Below are 18,403 nucleotides of genomic sequence, written 5' to 3' on the forward strand. Positions count from 1 at the left end.
TTGAGATATGTTCCAGAGTTGTTTTTTTTTTTTTTAACCGAATTGTTTGTTTGCATATGGCAAAGACTGGGCTGCAAGGAGGGAAGGGAAGGGAAGGGGAGGGGATGGACAGGACCAACGCTGCTCTGCAATTCGTAATACGGACAACGCAAGTGTTTGTGTGTGAAGTGGTGCTTAGGAGTGGGTTGACAAGGATCTTTTCCTTTGAAAAGTCACACAAAAAGCTGTGAGAGAACAGTAGCCTGTTACTAGAGAATCATAAGTACACTGTTAGAAAAGTATATTAACTAATAAGTAATACCAGAGAATAATTTATATGTTTGTGAACGAAAGTACTAGAAAGCTGCTAGCTACATCCAAAGGAGATGTTTCACAAAAAACAGTGCAGTTATTAGGTCAAAAGCTTAAAGAGATAAAACAGCAATTTGTTATTTCACCAATTAAAAGTATCTGGCAAGTAGTAGTTACACAGCCTAATAAAATATCTCTCATTTTTGCTGCTCATTATAAAATCTCTGTACTTTGGATACTTTGTACTGTGAATTTATTAAAAATAGCTGAAAGCACTAAGTTTGCCAAAAAGATATGATCACCTTTAAATAAGTAACAAAACAAAATCTCAGAAGTAATGGCAGGCATGAGAAGTGTTCAGGAACTGTTAGCTCCCCTCCAATTAATTTTACAAGATGCTTAAACCCTTATATGCTAATCTATGAAGATAAAACCTTCCAGTCTGTGCATGAAGTTACTGTTGTTTTTCTTATTCCTGTTGAAAATATCATACAACTGTTGAATCAGGGTATAAAGAATTTAGTAAAAGAGCCAGTTCACGGACTTCATTTTGTGCTTTCAGTGTATTTTGTACAACCGGGCCTGGGTACCGTCAGAATGCATTCAGGACCACAGCCAGCACACAGGTATTCACGCCATCGGACTTGACACTTAAGTATCTATAGAAACATAAGCTATATTGTGAGGAAGAGAATAAGGTTCCTAATTTAAATGATCTGACTGAATTTTTGAGTCTTCGTTACCTTTACAGGGAGTCCTCTTAGAGCTGTAAGACAGCCAGCAAGAAAAAAGCCTCCTCTATTCAGTTACAAGGAGCTCTGCAAGACGAATATCTGCTCTTCACTTTATTTTTTAATTTGAGGGAGTTTTTTGTTTATGTGTTTGGGGTTTTGTTTAATTGTTTTTTACAAGGAAGATAAGGAATACCTTAAGGAACATGTTACAGGAATCAAATTTACAGAAATACTTTGAAGTAGTTTTATATATTGATGATCCGAAATAATTTTTGTTTAACCTAAAAATTCCCCTGAAAAAAACATGAAGAATAATCCGTGATGCAAAGTAAAGCCACATCTTTAAACATCTCTTCAAAAAATAGTTGACTACAAACAGACATTAAATTCTGGGAATGCAAATCTCTAACAGCCTAGAGGAGATGGATGATTTAAATGCAATACCGTTATGTCAGTGTGCCAATTTACATCTGGGAGGCTGAAGAATGCTGGCAATGTCCACCTTGGGAGCAACAACCACACAGTTCAAATATATGTTTTCCCAAATCTCCCTTTCCTGTTTAAAAATCCTTCTCTAATCATCTGTGCTACAATGCTAGCAGGAACATATCAGATGTTGTTATGAATTATATAGGATAAAAAAAGATTGAGAGGAAGGGTCTGGATGGTGTTAGAATGCATTTTTAGTATGTAATCTTTTCTCTTGAAGATGGCAGAAACATTGGTTTTTTACTAACATAACCAGTTTCTTAAAAAATTGTTAAAACTTCCTAACAAAAAAAACTATAAATAAGAAAACAGGGCAGGCAGTAGTATATTTTTGATGCATATTTTACTCAAAAGAATCCCAAAGCCCAACATAAACACTACCGATCATGCAAAACTGTAGACTCTAGGATAATCACTGCCATTTAAAGGAACTTAGCACCACGTTCCCAGTGACAGGTTTCTAATATAGTAAAAGAAATCCTCAAAAGTTCTTTTAGGTGATGGTAGACCTGACAAAAATGGTAATGGATTTTTGGCCAAGAAACTTAATATAAAGGCAAATATAGAAGAGATGTGTTAGTCAAACATAAGTTATTGGACTCCATACAGAGTAAATGGATGAAATGATATGATATGCCACAGAGAAGGTCAGGTTACACAATCTAATGATCCCCTTTGGCCTTAAAGTCTGTGATTCTGTGAAACCCTACTCCTGCTGGAAGTCTGTAATTCATGTACTACTATGGATTTATTTATAAGAGACCATACACAGTAATAATACCTGTGCATGATTATTCACAGTATTTGTCCATGAATTATGTCAGCAAAAATGTGTTTAAGTAGAATTATGACTTGCATGTTTTTAATTTCATGGTGAGATCAAGGCCTAAAGTGGAGAACAGGCATATTAATTTCCTAAAGGGAAAGCATAAAGTGACTTTTTTTGTTCACTGTTTCCCACCGTTGTTATTACCAGTGCAGCTTCTCTAGCAACAAAGAGAGCTGGAACAGAAAAGTCCCCGATGCTGTCACTGTAACCTCCAAAACCTGTTTTTTCTGGAGACTTGCACCAAGTACTGGCATTTCTCTATGTGTTAACATTCACGTCATAGCTCTTGCTAGAGATGGATTGGTGATATCACCGGGAATTTTGATAAGAAAAAGTCCATGAATGTGTTGACTCATAACAATTTACAGATGATCTCCATGCAAATCAAATAAATTTTTACAAAGAAATCAAGCAGTGTAATACAGTGTGACCACAATTCAGAGCTCACACATTTCTGATTCTGACTCCTGATTCTGTAAAATGGACATTTATTTTGTACTTCATAAAATGATGCAGCTGGCTTTTTGTTTTCAAGCATCATTAAGAAAATAAGAAAAGTAGTAAATGACTATATACCGTAGAGCACTAATCATAGAGTATTATAGTCTAGTAGAGCCTAGTGTTCTACGTTTGCGCATTTCATTTTATATGTACATATACAAAACTGGTGTCTAAAGAAATCTGTGTCACTTAAACTTCTAATATCAAATCTTAAGTTTGGATAAGAACAAAATGCAATTAAAAATCCATCAGAATATGTAGAAGGGAAAATCTTGCATTTATATTATGTATATCCTTCTGCTCTTACAAATATTTTGGGTGTTGAGTTTTAACAGCTTTTCCTCATTATCCAATTTTCAAAATAAAATCCTGAAAGATACCTAAAGCTGTTCACCAGTACACAACTGTTACTCATATGACATTTCCTACTTTTTCCTATAATTAATCCGAATAGAATGATATTTGGGGAAAAAAAAACCCTTCAGATATATACCAGAAAACATATAATCCACTTACTAAAATAAAATAAGGAAAACTATTTTTACTTTCTAAATATTTTTTATCTCCTATAACAGATTTCCACATTTAATGGTATTAATATAATTATTTGAGCCGTAAATATTCTTTTAGCAATCTGTCCAATAACTTTTCTTTCCTCCTATTTCCAAACATCCCATAAAGTGGATTTTGATTAAAAGAAAGCGTTTGCTGTACATATGTTACTACTACTGTATCAGTTTATGGTTTGTTATTCTTAAAACGCTGTTTGCTTTGCTTAGTTCTTGCCTATTTGCTATTCATTATTTAAAGCATATAACAAATTGAAGTCATGTGATAATGTCAGAGCTGGCTGACATGATAAGTAAAACTATATAAATGGCCTCTAAAGCATGAATTGCAAATAACTACCTAACATAAATACATGGTTAGCGTATGAATATAGGTTACACTTGTGTCAAATTACACAAAAAGACTCATACACACAGTGAAATCAAATAAAAACTAGGAATTTTAAAATGTTTACCAATATGTTACCCCAACAAAAGGTACTATTTTAAAACTAGTTATTTTCTGATGGTGTATTCTGAGTAATGCCATGCTACAGTAAAAACAATTCACTTTTTAAATATTCCAACATTTAGTAAATGGACTAAACAGCGTTTCCCAAATGACTGGTCAATAGCTTGTCATCCTGTATAGTTGGCATACAGTTTAAGCATTTACATGTTTGATTTCATAATTTAATACCTCTTTATAATTATATTGGCAATGAAAACAGCAAGGTAAGGCCTGTTTCTGAAATAGGATTTTCAATTAGATCAGTAAACATTATTTGAAAAAGTTGTCAAGCTTGTGGACATACAAGTCTTTCTTTCAGATCCTGAACCACCAAAAGCTAACAATGCTAGTTGGCCTAATAAAAGATATTATCCCTTCTTCCACACCACGACAGTCTATAGCTCCCCGAGTATGCTTGCCACATATTTCCAAAGGAATTTATAAGCAGATCTTCCTTAAGAACATTTTAGAAATACAGACCTGAGTACAGATGTGTGATAAACCTGCAGTCATGTTGGAGACTGTGTAAAGGAAAAACTGACCAACCCAACCTGTAACCGTTAATGAGGAGGAAACCACATGATCTCTTTGCGGTAGAGGGGCTGCAGTAGGGAAGACTCTGGGAAGCAGTGACTGTAAATTCAAAGTTTCTTAGAGCTTCCTGCATTCCTGTTGTTATCAAAAGCAAGACTCTTGAAATTATCTGAGCCAGAATACGGGCACACACTAAAGTGTGCAAGTGCTTCTTGAAAGTGGCTTTATATTTTTTTCAAGGATAGGTTATGCCTGTGAAATAACACAGACCTATGTATCCTGTCACTTTTTCACCTGGAAAGAAAATCATAACAACAGGATAATGCTACTGAACTTTATTATGGGATAATTTTAACTTCTGAAATCTTACCAGATATTTCTGCTTCTCAGAGATAATTTGTCTAGGTAAATGAAAGGATAGAAAATAGTGCTGAACAGCATACCGACTCTAGGAGTAAATAAGACAAGGTATTTAAATCATACTGAATCAGATACAGTATGCAGACCCTATCCCACTCTCTCATGTATATGTGAACAGTTCAAGGATACTCACAAAATGCCACTGAGTTCTGCCCTTGCAGTATCTCTGCTAGAGGTTTCTAAAGGGGCTAGCAAGAATCTTGGTCTTGGTTTGGATTACTACTTTCTTCCACCACTTTGAGCTGTGGCTGTATACTTGGTAGTCTGAACATCCAAAAGCCTAGGAGGACAACTAGAGGGAAAGGCATAAATGGAAAGAATGTCCAATACCCTGAGGCATTCTTCTCCAATGGACTGCTAGCATACATTGACCCTTGGTTTATATATGCTACTTCTTGTTGAAGTCTAGCACCAGGAGAATTCCAAATCTTTCTGGGAATGTTATTCCAGAGGCAGTAGATACTTCACTGAATCTCATATTAACAAGCTATGATGTTAAATAAAGCACCAAAAATCTTAATCAAAGTTATGAGTATCAACAACAAGCGAAGAAGTAGCTAATAGAAGATTAGCTGCTGAACAAAAGTTTTCTATGATTAATTATATTATAGCACAGTAATTTAGTTTCTCTCGATCTGTAACTTCAAATATCTATACTAATTAGTTGCCAACCTACAACATAACAAATGAGATAATGAAATAAAGACGTTTTAAATATTCCTTTCTATTACATGTACATTTTGCAGCACGTTAACAGACAAGATGAATTCTGATTTTTTTTAAGGATATATTAGCATATCATTATGTACATGAATGCCAAATAATAAATTTCTCACAAGAATAATGTTCATCTACTAAATCCACAGGAATGTGGAAATAAAACAAAATATTATATATTAGATGAAGGCTGGCATGGGTTAAGCTTATAGCAAACACAGAGACATTACACCTTTCTCCATCACATTTTCACCTGCTCATGTGGTGCACACTTCTACTTTGATGGAAAATTCCTTTGGGTCTCCTTGGTGTAAAGCTGTTGGTGCTTGCAGCAAAATTTGCAGAGCTAGTGGTGAATAGAGAATGTTTGCATTTGGTTGTTAAGCCAGAGAAATATCTACAGTATTTTTCACATTTCATGAAAGGGACCATCACTTTTCTGTTAGCGTTGTTCAATTTGGGAACAAGTTATACAAGCTTTTTTCTTTTATGAATTTGTTTGGGAAAAAAAAATACTTCTTTTTCTGAATTTGTTATAGAAAACTGCAGTTCTTAGATTCCAAATTTATGCAAAAGAAATTTGCAGTATTCCCCATGTAAGCTGAAGAAACTCTTTAGGAGCATTGCAGACTGAGGCAGTATTATTTATTTTCCTGAAAGCAGTGATGACAGTCAAAGCACGAGCAGTGTAGCTTGTTTTATATATCAACCTTGCATGTTTTCCTGTCAGCTTTGCAGTTTGTCATCCACAGCTTAGCCTCCAAATGGCATGAACTTTGAGGACAGCATGCTGAAATGAGAGACTTGCTGCCTCCTATAGAGAAGAAACAAGGCCACCAAGGAATAGCAGAATATCTGCTTATTCCACTTCATGTAGCCTAAATTGTGGAAAAATATTCCATTATTAGTAGAAACATAATACAATTCTGTTAATGGTAGTATAATTTGTTGTTACTATTTGGAGTGAATCTGTGAAGAATCTAGCTACTATAACAGATGAAATCATAAAAGAAAATACTAAATGCAAAATCTGATATACAAAAGCAAAGAATGAGTTGGAGCAGCTGCAATAGCTTATTATAAATACTTACCAGAATTGTTCAGCTAGAGCAGTGCTGGCCAGCTGCAGTGCAGTTGTTCTGAGAGGGAGGTGAGATATCCTCCTCTCTATGTGGAGAAACAAGGCAGCTACGTGAGCATAAATGCACAAAACAGTATGGTATCTTACTACTGGAAGGATTCTCAGAGAGAGAAACATGTTAGACCACTTTATGGCAGTGTTGCCAGAGAAGCGACTGGCCAGTCTGGAGCACACTGATAAAGTTTAGTCTTCTATCACTGCAATCTTTTGATAAACATTATCAATTGTTGGGGGCTTTTTATCCCCGTTACGAGTGTCAGTTACAGATGTGGGGTCAGTATGCTCTGGGTATAACCTGCAGAATTTTCTCCTAGTTCTGGCAGGGGATTGAATGGCTGGGAATTGTACGTGTCCTGAGCAGCTACATTTATGACAAGAAACTTCCTGGTACATCACATTTACAATTACCTTGTCAGGTTATCATGGAGAACATTAGTTTGCAAGGTGATAAAAATTAGTATTGCATGAACTAAAAAAGGAGATCCAAACATCCATCAATATTTAAAATAAGTGCAAGAGGGCTTTTTCATTAATTAAAATTGGCATACACTGAGTTTGTTAGACTGAAGGCATACAGCATGCTGGTCATTACGCTATAATCAGTTTGAATATGCTAAAAACAGAGCATGAGACTAAGTTGACACAGACTTGCTGTTATACTGGTCAAACAGCACTAATCAAACTGTTTTATCTGAGGTTTGATCTAAAGCCCATGAGAGTCTGGCTATTGCATTCAGTGGGCATGGAGTTCAACCCTTGATGAAACTCTGCACTTTATCCTTGTATAATTCAATTACTTATGTCATTTGCTGAATATATTATTTCTTAGATAATTCTTTACATGTAATACCAATAGGTAGAACACCCAAAAACCTCAGACCAGTTATTTTTGTTGTTTTCCTTTTCAACTCTTTCAAATCCTACTTATTACTGCCTCCTGCTTCTGCTATCGCTAGTATCAGCAAAAAAATAGTGGTTTTCCTGTAACAAGAAATATTTATGATATCATTGTGAAAGGCTTTCATGTGCTTTTAGTTACAATACACCACATCTCTTATGTTCATTTTAGAAAATGATATTTTAGCAACTGGTATTTTATTAAATTAACTGCTGCAGGGTGGCCATATTTTACTGTGAATTGCAGGTACTCAATATAGTCATGCACATCCACGTAAAGGTGGCATCAGCTTTTTTTATTACATTTGTCTGGTGTCTGGTGAGTTTGACCATCATCATACACAATCACACAGAATCACAGAATGGCTGAGGTTGGCAGGGACCTCTGGAGGTCATCTTGTCCAATCCCCCTCCTCAAGCAAGGCACCTCGAGCTGGTTGCCCAGGACCATGCCCAGACAGCTTTTGAATATCTCCAAGGATAGAGACTCCACAACCTCTCTGGGCAACCTGCTCCAGTGCTCAGTCACGCTCACAGTAAAGCGTTTCCTGATGTTCTGACAGAGCCTCGTGTGTTTCAGTTTGTGCCCATGGCCTCTGGTCCTGGCACTGGGCGCCACTGAAAACAGCCTGGCTGCTTCTCCTTTACACCCTCCTTTCAGGGATTCGTACACGTTGATGAGATTCTCCCCCCAGGCATTCTCTTCTCGAGGCTGAATAGGCTGAACAGTCCCAGCTCTCTCAGCCTTTCCTCATATGTGAGATGCTGGACTCTCTCCAGTAGCTCCAGATCTCTTTTATACTGGGGAGCCCAGAACTGGGCACAGTGCTCCAGATACTGCAAGGATCAAGTCTGGGAAACATTTATTCACAATAATACATAAACTAAAGCATGATGTAAAAGAATTATGAGAACTTATAGTTTGAAAAAATTAAGAAAAGTGGAGTCAGAAGTTTCTACATAGGAACATCACTAAATGAAGGGAATGAGATTTCAGGTTCATAACTGAGTAGATGAGTACAGAGAACTTTTTGCATTCTCTGAATAACAGAATAGTAAGCATGTTTGCTGTGGAGAGGATGAAACATGGAAAATAATCCATTAATAAGTATCTATTTTCCTTGACAAATGCCTAATTATTCAGCAAAGTAATTTAATGTTCTGTATTAAGCTAAGAGGCACACGGATTAAAATACCCACATCAATGGGCTCTGTTCAGCACTCCCCACTCACTCCCACCAAAACATTCACAAACCTCAGCAGGGAATTTTCCTGAAAAGATCAGCTAATAATGTACTGTACCCTGGCCAATGAGCCCTTAAATTTCTGAAGTTGATTTTTGTCTACCAAACTACAAAACTGTCTTTCTCTCTTTCTTCTGTTAAGAATCCTCTCTGCCCATGTGCTCTACCTCTATATATATGCCAAGACGTAACTCCAGCTATTAAATCTAAAGAATGAAAATATCACAGTTTAAGACAAAGCAAAAATTTAGTCTTTAATAAAGAGACTCAAATAAAGCCAACGAGAAGTGCTTATATTTCAGGTGAAATAGAAGACTGAAATTTGGAGGCCTGGGGCAACACTTGAAAAGCAATTAGTCACAGCCATAAAACAACTAGTAAAAAATGCTCCCAGGCTACCAAGCAGCAAGCCGGTAAGGGAGACAGTGGATCTACTGGACCAAGAGGAACTGAAAGGAACCGCTATGTAGAAAAGTGGCATTGCAGAGTAGCTAAATGACATGTCTGTAGAGGTCTGCCCCAAAAATATTGAAAAAAAATACCTACCTCGAGAGCTAATGGTCCCAAATTTTTGCTTGACGCCAACAGTAGGAATCAGGATGAAAACAACTAAAGGAAAGGGACTTGCAATACTATGAAACCAGGGTCAATGACAAATTATTTTATAGTAGTATTTTCATGAAAATAAAGATGAGAAAGTTTTAGCTATACTAGAAGATACTGTACGGATTAACAGGAAATTGATAATTGCAGTAGCTTAGAAGTTACCAGTGCTGAGTAATAGTGAATTTAAAAAGTAAGCAGCTGAACTTCTCACAAGGTATCCTATTTATTATTAAAAGTCAGGGAGAAATGGGGGGGTAAAAATGTAGCTGTCTTTAAAAGTAAGACAAGCAAAGCCTGCATCAATAACAGATAACTGACTAACACAGCAATTGAAGAACAGTATATTCGTCAAACACCAAAACTAGTACAGTATGATAGGGTCAAACATCTTTAATCTCCAATTTACTGTATGAAATGAAGAAGCATTCTGGTGGAACATGCAGAGATCACATTCCACATACTCTAGCACATTAAATGTCAGTGGAATTAGCTATAAACCTGACCTAGAAAAAAAATAGTATGTGCTTAAAATTACAGAATATCTACATTTACATCCTAATCCTTTTTTTTTTTTTCCACTTAATGTCAAGTTCTGCTTAAGGACTGCAGATACTGGATCTTAATGACTATACAATTTTTACCACAACTGGGATTATTAAGCAATGCCACCCCTAGCATGGGACAAGGAGAAGAGCGGGCTACTAACAGCTACACTTTTCTCTTAAGCCTTTTTCTGGTTTTAGCCAGTATTTTGTGTGAGTCTATATCAATGTTTTTATGTATTTATACCTATCAAAATAATGCAGCAGGAACACCTTTCAGTTACGCAGTTTCTTTCATCAGGAATCTGAAAATATTTCCCACGCTTTCATTTAGTCTCACATCTACAGAAGTGTGCGCAATAGTGCTTTCTGCCTTAAGGCTAGATTCAGTAAAGTACTCACACGCCTAATTTGTAAGGATTTCACTAGACAGGAGCGTAGAGGTTACACTTGGGCCAGGCACAGGCATGAGCGTGTTTAGCATGATCCTCCGTGTGCTTTTGGCCTAAGTCAGCTAGCACTCTCCCAGACAACTGCTGCATGCAGTTGAGGTGATAGCATCGGCCAAAGACCACTCCCACCGAGCCTGTTTTGGATATGCAAAAATCTAGCTGCACGCATGAGAATGATGTCATGCCAGATTCTGCCCCATTTTCTTTGCTATAGAGAACCCTACCCTCACGTAATGCATTTTCATCCAGTAACCATTTAACATAAAATACAAAACCGGTACAGAGATATGAATGCTGAAAGGAAGGGCTTCCTGCGCTGGAGTCCATGCTACTTCTTGTGCCCTTTCTCACCAGCGGAATAAGGCTCGAATTCCCTTCTGCATTGTAGCAGAATTTCAGCTGGAGTGTGAGAAAAACGACACTCTCCATCAAAAAAGACCGTGAACTCAGGCTCTCCATTTCTGGGGAGAGAGCCCTCTTTTATAGCAGGTAAAGCAATGGTATTGTTGTAGTCATGATAATCTAAGGGTACAAGCAAAGTTTAAAGGAGAAGTTATTATCTTTCTAAGGGTAACTGATACAGTGAGACAAAAAACCACCTTTTTTCAGGTCTGGAGGTTTGCTGGTAGGCAGGACGAGCATTGGTACTAATACCGTTGCCTTCCAGTGCGCTATGAATGAATACGGAAGGCTGTCAGAGCATCCATCAAGGACAGGCTAGGAAGCGGGACAGATCAACCCAAATCATCATTCTTTTCCCCCTTCCAAATGATTATACATCATCATCTCTAATCACCTCCAGGCCAGTGATGAGCACGCATTAAGCCCACTTATGCAGACTGTATTAAGTATGATTACACATTACACTGCAAGGTTATAGGAAATATATGGATCGATATATGGCCAGGCTCCACATCAAGGCTCAAACATTCTTTTGACAGTTGCAAGGATTTTTTTTACTTTTTAAATTTTTGAGGTAAGGGTAATTTAAATATAATTGCTTAACATCAGGGCATGCTATCCTAACAAAAGCGGTGGTCTCAAACTTGGGAAAATGTAGTGCTCTTCAGACATCCTCTCCAGCCTATCTAAAGGGTAACACGATACACTTTCATTTAGCTAAAACTGGTCAGTCTGGGAGCTGGGAAGGTGAGTCTGCAAGGAGGGAGAGTCTCCCAGTGCTCAGTGTTGCCCAGGAAATCTCGGTAGCTGGCAGCAGCAGGACTGTGGGAAATACACCTGAACTCACGGCTCTGGGCAGCTTAGCACTCGGTCACGGCTACATTTTGTGCAGCGTTTGCTCTCGTCACTCAGATCCGAGTGGGTATCCAGAGATGCAGAACCGACACATTAAAAGGAGGAGGGGGTAAAAACAACTGACACAACCTGCAAAGTTTTGCACAATCTGAGCACGGGTTTTCAGGAAAGCGTTTTTCGATTTATATTCCTACACTTCTTTTAAGCTCATTACTGGATTTAGGGCTTAGGTTCTATTTTTTGTTGTGAACAATAACTTATTTCTTAACCAGTCTCTCTTGCAACCAGTAACTATTGTCTCTTTTGTAAACTGCAGTCCCTCTTGTTGCCAGTAATAAGTGTTTTGGGGGAATGATTTAAATGACAAAATGCTTACTTGTAACAACAAAAGAAAGATACAATATAAGCTAAATTTTAATAACTGAAAAGATCTTTAATTAAAATTGCTTTCTATTCAGGGCTAGAGTTTTATTTAACCAGCTGCCCTATGAAAGTTATTACCTAGAGTTTTCATTTTCCCACTACACAGCTGCAGAAAAGATTTTATTCTGGTGAATGAAGGGCTGTACAACAGCAAGGACAAAGCTCACTTAAACTAACAATGGAGCCATGGCAAAAGTCATAACCTTCTGCTGTCTTAGGGGAAGCACACTTTCGGAATATAATCTTTCTGATTATGCCTAGTATGCAAAATGCAGTTTTATATCTGCAGCTCAAATAGATTTCAGTATTACTACTGAATACTAATCACTGATGCAAAAAACGTACAGCTCCCTCAAGGCATTTCAAAAATCTTGATTATTTAATCAGTGCTCTTGATTTATAAGGCGAGCTGGTTGATGACTACCAAAATGTGACACATTGGACACTATCCAGATGGAATGCCAGTTTTCATTTGAGGTTAAAGAGGTAAAACTCTACAAGAGAGGTTTTCCAGTATCCTGGACTAGAGCTAGAGTTATATCAGATGATAAATAAAACCTGGCAGCTTCGCTTGCACATAATATTAAAACAGAAACTTCACTGAACTGTCAGTTGTAAAATGAAGCAATCAACTTTCTTTCTGATTATTCTCCGTTTCCACTATGGACTTTTTATTTATTTCACGTCTTCCATCTTAATGTCCTCTTATCTTTTTAAATAGCACTACTTTACTTTTTTACAAATATATAAGCGGTGCGCACTGCCTTTTCATAAACACTAATTTCCCAACCAGCTGGATGCAAAATTTGAAGAGTTCAGTTTCTTTCCCCCATAACAGAGAGAGAGAGAGATACGTATTTGAAAATAATTTTGTATCTACATCTCTAAATATCAACATATGTTTAGGTATACATGAAAATAATTTTAATTCCTGTTTTAAAATGCAATGGAATTGTCAAAAATTGTTTAAGATACAGATGCATAAGTTACATTCATTTCTGAACAGGTTTTACTACCTAAGTTGCTTGGGCGTGACAGCCCCATCTCCGTCTTTAATTGTCAGCAATGATATTCTGTTAAAGAACGTTTCCGTATAAAATTTCCAATGGTTTTCCTACTAAGACTTTAAGGAGCAGAATGACTTCAAATTGAGATAGCAAAGAATTAAATTCTTATTTAGACACCTCATTCTAGGCCTGACCCCTAGAAGTTAGCAATCTGATCACTTTATGTACCTGCCTATATGGATATAGAGGCCTAACGTTTCAAACTAATCTTGAGGGCACGGTCCTTATCAGAAGCAGTAACTGGCACTTAATATTCAAAGCAAAGTTGCAACTACAGAGAATTATTTTACCAAATCGGTCCTTTGTCCGTGTTCATGCTGCAAGTGGGCGGCACAAGCGGAGCACCCGGAGCTGGCAGCAGTCTCCCTAACCAGGCGGCAGTGCAGGCTGTGCCAGCACAGCCGGGCTCCTCGCTGCACGCTGGGGAGCCAGCCTGTGCTCTGCACCAGCCGGTGCTGCTGTGACTTCACCGTTATTTATATCTGAGCTATCACTAGCAAAGCTAATATATCCATGCAGATAACCACAGCTCCGTGGCAAGCGGTCAGCCTATCATTTCAGCAGAACTGAACATGTACCAACCTATAAGGACAACCCCTGCGAACATACAAGCAACTTGAAGGTTAAGAGGCACCCTAGAAGGCTGACTTGGAGGTTAAAAGCATCCTCACATCCCAGTGCAATCCTCTCAAGCCTTCTAGAACCAAAATGACTACAATTGTAATCAACACACAGGAATTTGATGGAAAGTTTAATGATAAATAAGCATTAGAAGTATCAAAAGCTGTCATACCGACACGTTGTAAAGTTACATCTACACCAGAAACAATGACTGAAGTAAAAGCCTTGCCATTAACCATCCTGTGCAGTGGGTAAGAAGCTTTCCCGGGAGCCGATGGTCCTGTTAGGGCCCGTTACCATGGAAATGGAAACGGCCCCTCTCGGCGGGAGCGGAGGCGAGCGCAGGAATTCACCGTGCCCCGCTGGGCTGAGGAGCAGGCGCGAGGCTCCCGGCCGCTCCCGCCTCGCGCTTGAGAAGGCGCCGCTCGGCCGCCAGCAGCGCAGCTGTGCAGGCTGATGCCCGCGCAGCGCCAGTGGCGATGGGGCCCGTGCAGTCCCTGTCCCTCGCCCCCTCACCTCTCCGCTGCAGGCGCTTTCAGATGTTTTCCCATACCTGTGCAGCCAGTGACCCAACTCGCACTGAAGCCTGCGGGACTTGGCTCAAGCTCTCAGGGTGCATCAGAGGGTAGGCGGCAGTGTAACACGGATGTGAAGCTAAACTTTAAGCCAGCTTGCTTGGGTTCGAGCAGCAGCACCGGCCGGAGCAACATGGAAGAGCAGCATGTGCTGATTTACTACACATAGCAGCCTTGCTGATTGCAGCATCGCTGTATGCTTTCAAACCGCCTCGTGTCTGACTCCTTTGTTATGTTCTTTCTTCGGTACCTGTGTGACTAATACTCTTAAAACATTGTTTTCATTCCTCGTTTTAAAAACCTTGCTAGAAATTTCTAGTCTGTATTGCAATGGCACAACAGAAGGAAACCCAGCGAAGCGGGTACGGTGACCAGAGCCCCCCAGGCGCCCCTCCCCACCACCCCCTGCCACTGCAAACGGAGCCACACCTGGGCAGCTCTGGCCACGTCCGCTGGGCGCCAGGCAGGCAGCGCCCCGTACGCCAGACTGCTCCCAAAGTTGTAACAAGTGACAGCGTCATCTCTGCAGAGGCCTTGCATCTAGGTTTTGGCAAAATTGCAGATTTGTATTCTGTTATGAAGCCAAAACATTTTAATAACTGCAAGAGTTCACTTATAAAATCTGTGTTGTTTGGGCTTGTGCCCTTTATAATTACATCCCTGTATCTTCTGTACATGTAGATTTGTATCATCTGAAGCTTTTGAAAGAATATCTTACTTGACTGGACTTGCGGGTAAGGCAATTGTGGGGCAGTTCAAATATTATTTCAATTTTCTGTCAGGAAGCCAAAAAATCTGTTTGAAACACAGATGGCTATTTCCCTGTCATCATCTAGCTCCTCAGCTGATCTCACCATTTCACCTCCATTCTCTGTAACAGTTTTCCCTGGGTAGGGAAGCTTTTGCACCTTCTTCTTTAAGAGAACAGAGCTACAAACTGCTAAGTGAGGATGTTTTGATCGTATATGAGAACGTCTTACTGAAGACCACACCGCTGGATAACACGCTGGGTGGCTGCCTCAGGCTCCGGGTATTGCAAGTAACAACGTCATATATATCAGAGGTACCACCAGGCCTTCTGCCATGAGTACAGCATGACAACAATAGCTTGTAGGGATTATGTCCCCACGTTCCAGCCTTGCATGGCAGCAGCCACACAGCAGGAAAAACACCAGTGCCAGAACTTGCCTATGCAGGAAAAGAGGGATCTCTGCCCTCAGGTCAGAGACTGCGCGGCAGGGGAGACTGCTGGGGAAATCATAACCCTGAAAGAGACGGGAACTTCTGTTTACACGTGACACCATGGCTCACCTTGCCATATCCTCCCTCCAAGTTCCACCTAGCTTCACTACATGTAACCATGTCCCAGAGATCAAAAAGCCACATGATTTCATAAAAGGCTCCATAGCTTTTGAACCTAGAAAACGGATTCAAGAATACTCTTCTGCTACCATGCCATTCTGTTTCTGCTATTTAAATTGGGGCAAAATTTCAATTCTCCTTCACTGGACCTAGCTAAGCAAAGTTAAAGCCAGTTCTCTGGATGCATCTGAACCATTAAGGACTTCCTGAATGGAAAGACCCTCTGTTACACCTCTGGTAAAAAGCCACTGGGACATTGACTCCTGTCAACTTCTCCACATCCTGGTATAGACACATGTTGTGTAATCATATATTTAATCTTAGCTATGGTCTTAATTCTTCTACTTCCCACTTCCTTCCTATATATACATGTCTCCACCTTCTCAAACTACTTTTTAAATTTTTTTTTTAATAAAAAGAAACCAAAATAGTCTTGGCAAAGCATGTCATAAGAATCATCTTGTGGATGGGGCTTGTGGTTAACAGAACATCGCACAATAGGGACGAGAAAATTATCTGAATAATTTCATGTACCTGACATCTGCAGCAGGATATAGATGTGTTAGGTCAGGACAGAGCTAACATATTTCAGGAAAACGTTTGGACAACTACTTTTAATGTGTGGGTAAGTATACATGAAAGCTGAAAATGTCATTATTCTTAACTGCTGTTAAAGCAATGACTATGCAAAAATCTGTCTATGTTCAAAGAACTTTTCTGTTTCTTTGCTGCAACGCTATACTGCTGTACCAGAAACATAATAGATGCAGTGAACTTTTTTTTCTTCCAGTTGGTGGTGCAACTATAGGAGGAAAGATCATACAGACCTTCCATTCTTCAGAGAGGCTGGGTTTAAATAAATGTTCAGCATTTCTGACTCCAAACAAAGGACTTGTTACAGAAGTAGAAAGCAATCTCCTAATATTGCCTCGCAAAATTCCGCTTCACAAAAATTACCAACAGTAGCATCAATACAGATAAAAGCTGTACCCGAAACATTACACACGTGTAGAATTATTAGTGAAAACAATACTAAATTCCTGTTTTCAACAGTTACGTTCATTCCAATCTGTGTCCTAAACATGTGGGATATGCTATTTGAATACATGTAGCAGGAAAACAGACTACTCCTTTCCAGAATTTGTATATGCACCATGTATCATTAAAAATCGAAGGTAGCAATAATTTACTTTGTTAGTGGGAAACCTGCAATTTTGTAGGATTACAAAAGTGCAATAACACCTCAATCACTGGGAAATTTGAATGTTTCTGAAAATATACTGCAATATGTATATTAAATGTAGGGAGAGATAATTTATCTACTTCCAGACATATTATTCTGATTTGCAAGGACAGAGAATTGAGAGAGAAATTTATTCCTTCAATTTACACACACCTTTGTCAGAACTAACAACCCAGGTCAAAGTCAAGAAGTTTCATAGTACTTAACTATGTGGCCTCTAACATGCTGATTGAATTCATATAATCTTATATATTTGGGCATCAAAAGCCCTTTATTTTTCTTAATTAGAAATATAGATTCAATGCAACTTGCCTAGAAAATAAATTAAATACATATACATTACCTCTGAGGAATGAGAAATAGCACTGACTGAACAGGGCTGTTTAAATCTCTGCGGTTGGCAGTGTTCATCAGTGAATTTGTTTACAAAGTGGAAAGAATGAGATGCTGTCAAAGAATGAAAAATAAAAGCTAGATTTCTTGGGAAGGAGACATCCGTCTTTTTCTATTTGTAAATGCTGACGAGCAGGGTTTAAGGAGGGCTAATGTCATCCATTCATCTTAATTAAAGAGTTAATTGCTCGTGTATCCTGATTTGGTTAGCTGATCTTAGTAGCATGAAAAGCGTTTGCTTCTATGTATTTTATTGACCACTATAGTGACATCATCAGTAAGACTCAGGATTTATTCATGCCTCAGCCTAAACTCATAACTTTAATAGCCTCCTACATGATAAAACTTTCAAGAGGGAAGGAGTTCTTTAGCATGGTACAGAATACCGAGAGGTCTGTTCAGACCCTATTCAGAAACTGTTAAAATGTCTCAGTTCAGCTGTCATTGAAGTATTACTTCAAAGTCTAGAGTCATGAAGATAAGTAAAAAGTAATTTTAAAGACTAGTTCTCAGCAAATGTATATATGGAAATAGCATAAACCATCTAAAAATTGCATATCAAATATAAGCAAGAGACTTATTACTATTCAATTTTTCACATCTGTAGTCATAGTCAAGTAAGCACTGACACAAAAACAGACAGGCAAGGTTGACAGCATGTTCTATGGATTAAAGACCAAATTGGTTTAGTCATATGTCTTACAACACAAGGAGAGGAAACTCAGATCTAAAGAAAGACTAGTTAACTAACTAGGAAGTCTGTGAGGTTTTTCTGTACAATGTCTTTTAACATTTACTGCAATTTCTGATGTTATTTCTTAAAGATTCTTCACAAGAATTAAATTAAATTTTACACAAGAGGAAAATGGACAGTGCTACTGCTTTTTGATTAATCAGCTATGCGGTACTTAAAAATGAAATAAAAGAATACATTACAAAACATAATACATGATATTCGCTTATCCTGGTAATGAGTCTTCAGAACTGATCTATTTATGTTATGCTA

The sequence above is a fragment of the Calonectris borealis genome, chromosome 15 (genome assembly GCF_964195595.1).
Source record: "Calonectris borealis chromosome 15, bCalBor7.hap1.2, whole genome shotgun sequence".
Taxonomy (NCBI): domain Eukaryota; kingdom Metazoa; phylum Chordata; class Aves; order Procellariiformes; family Procellariidae; genus Calonectris; species Calonectris borealis.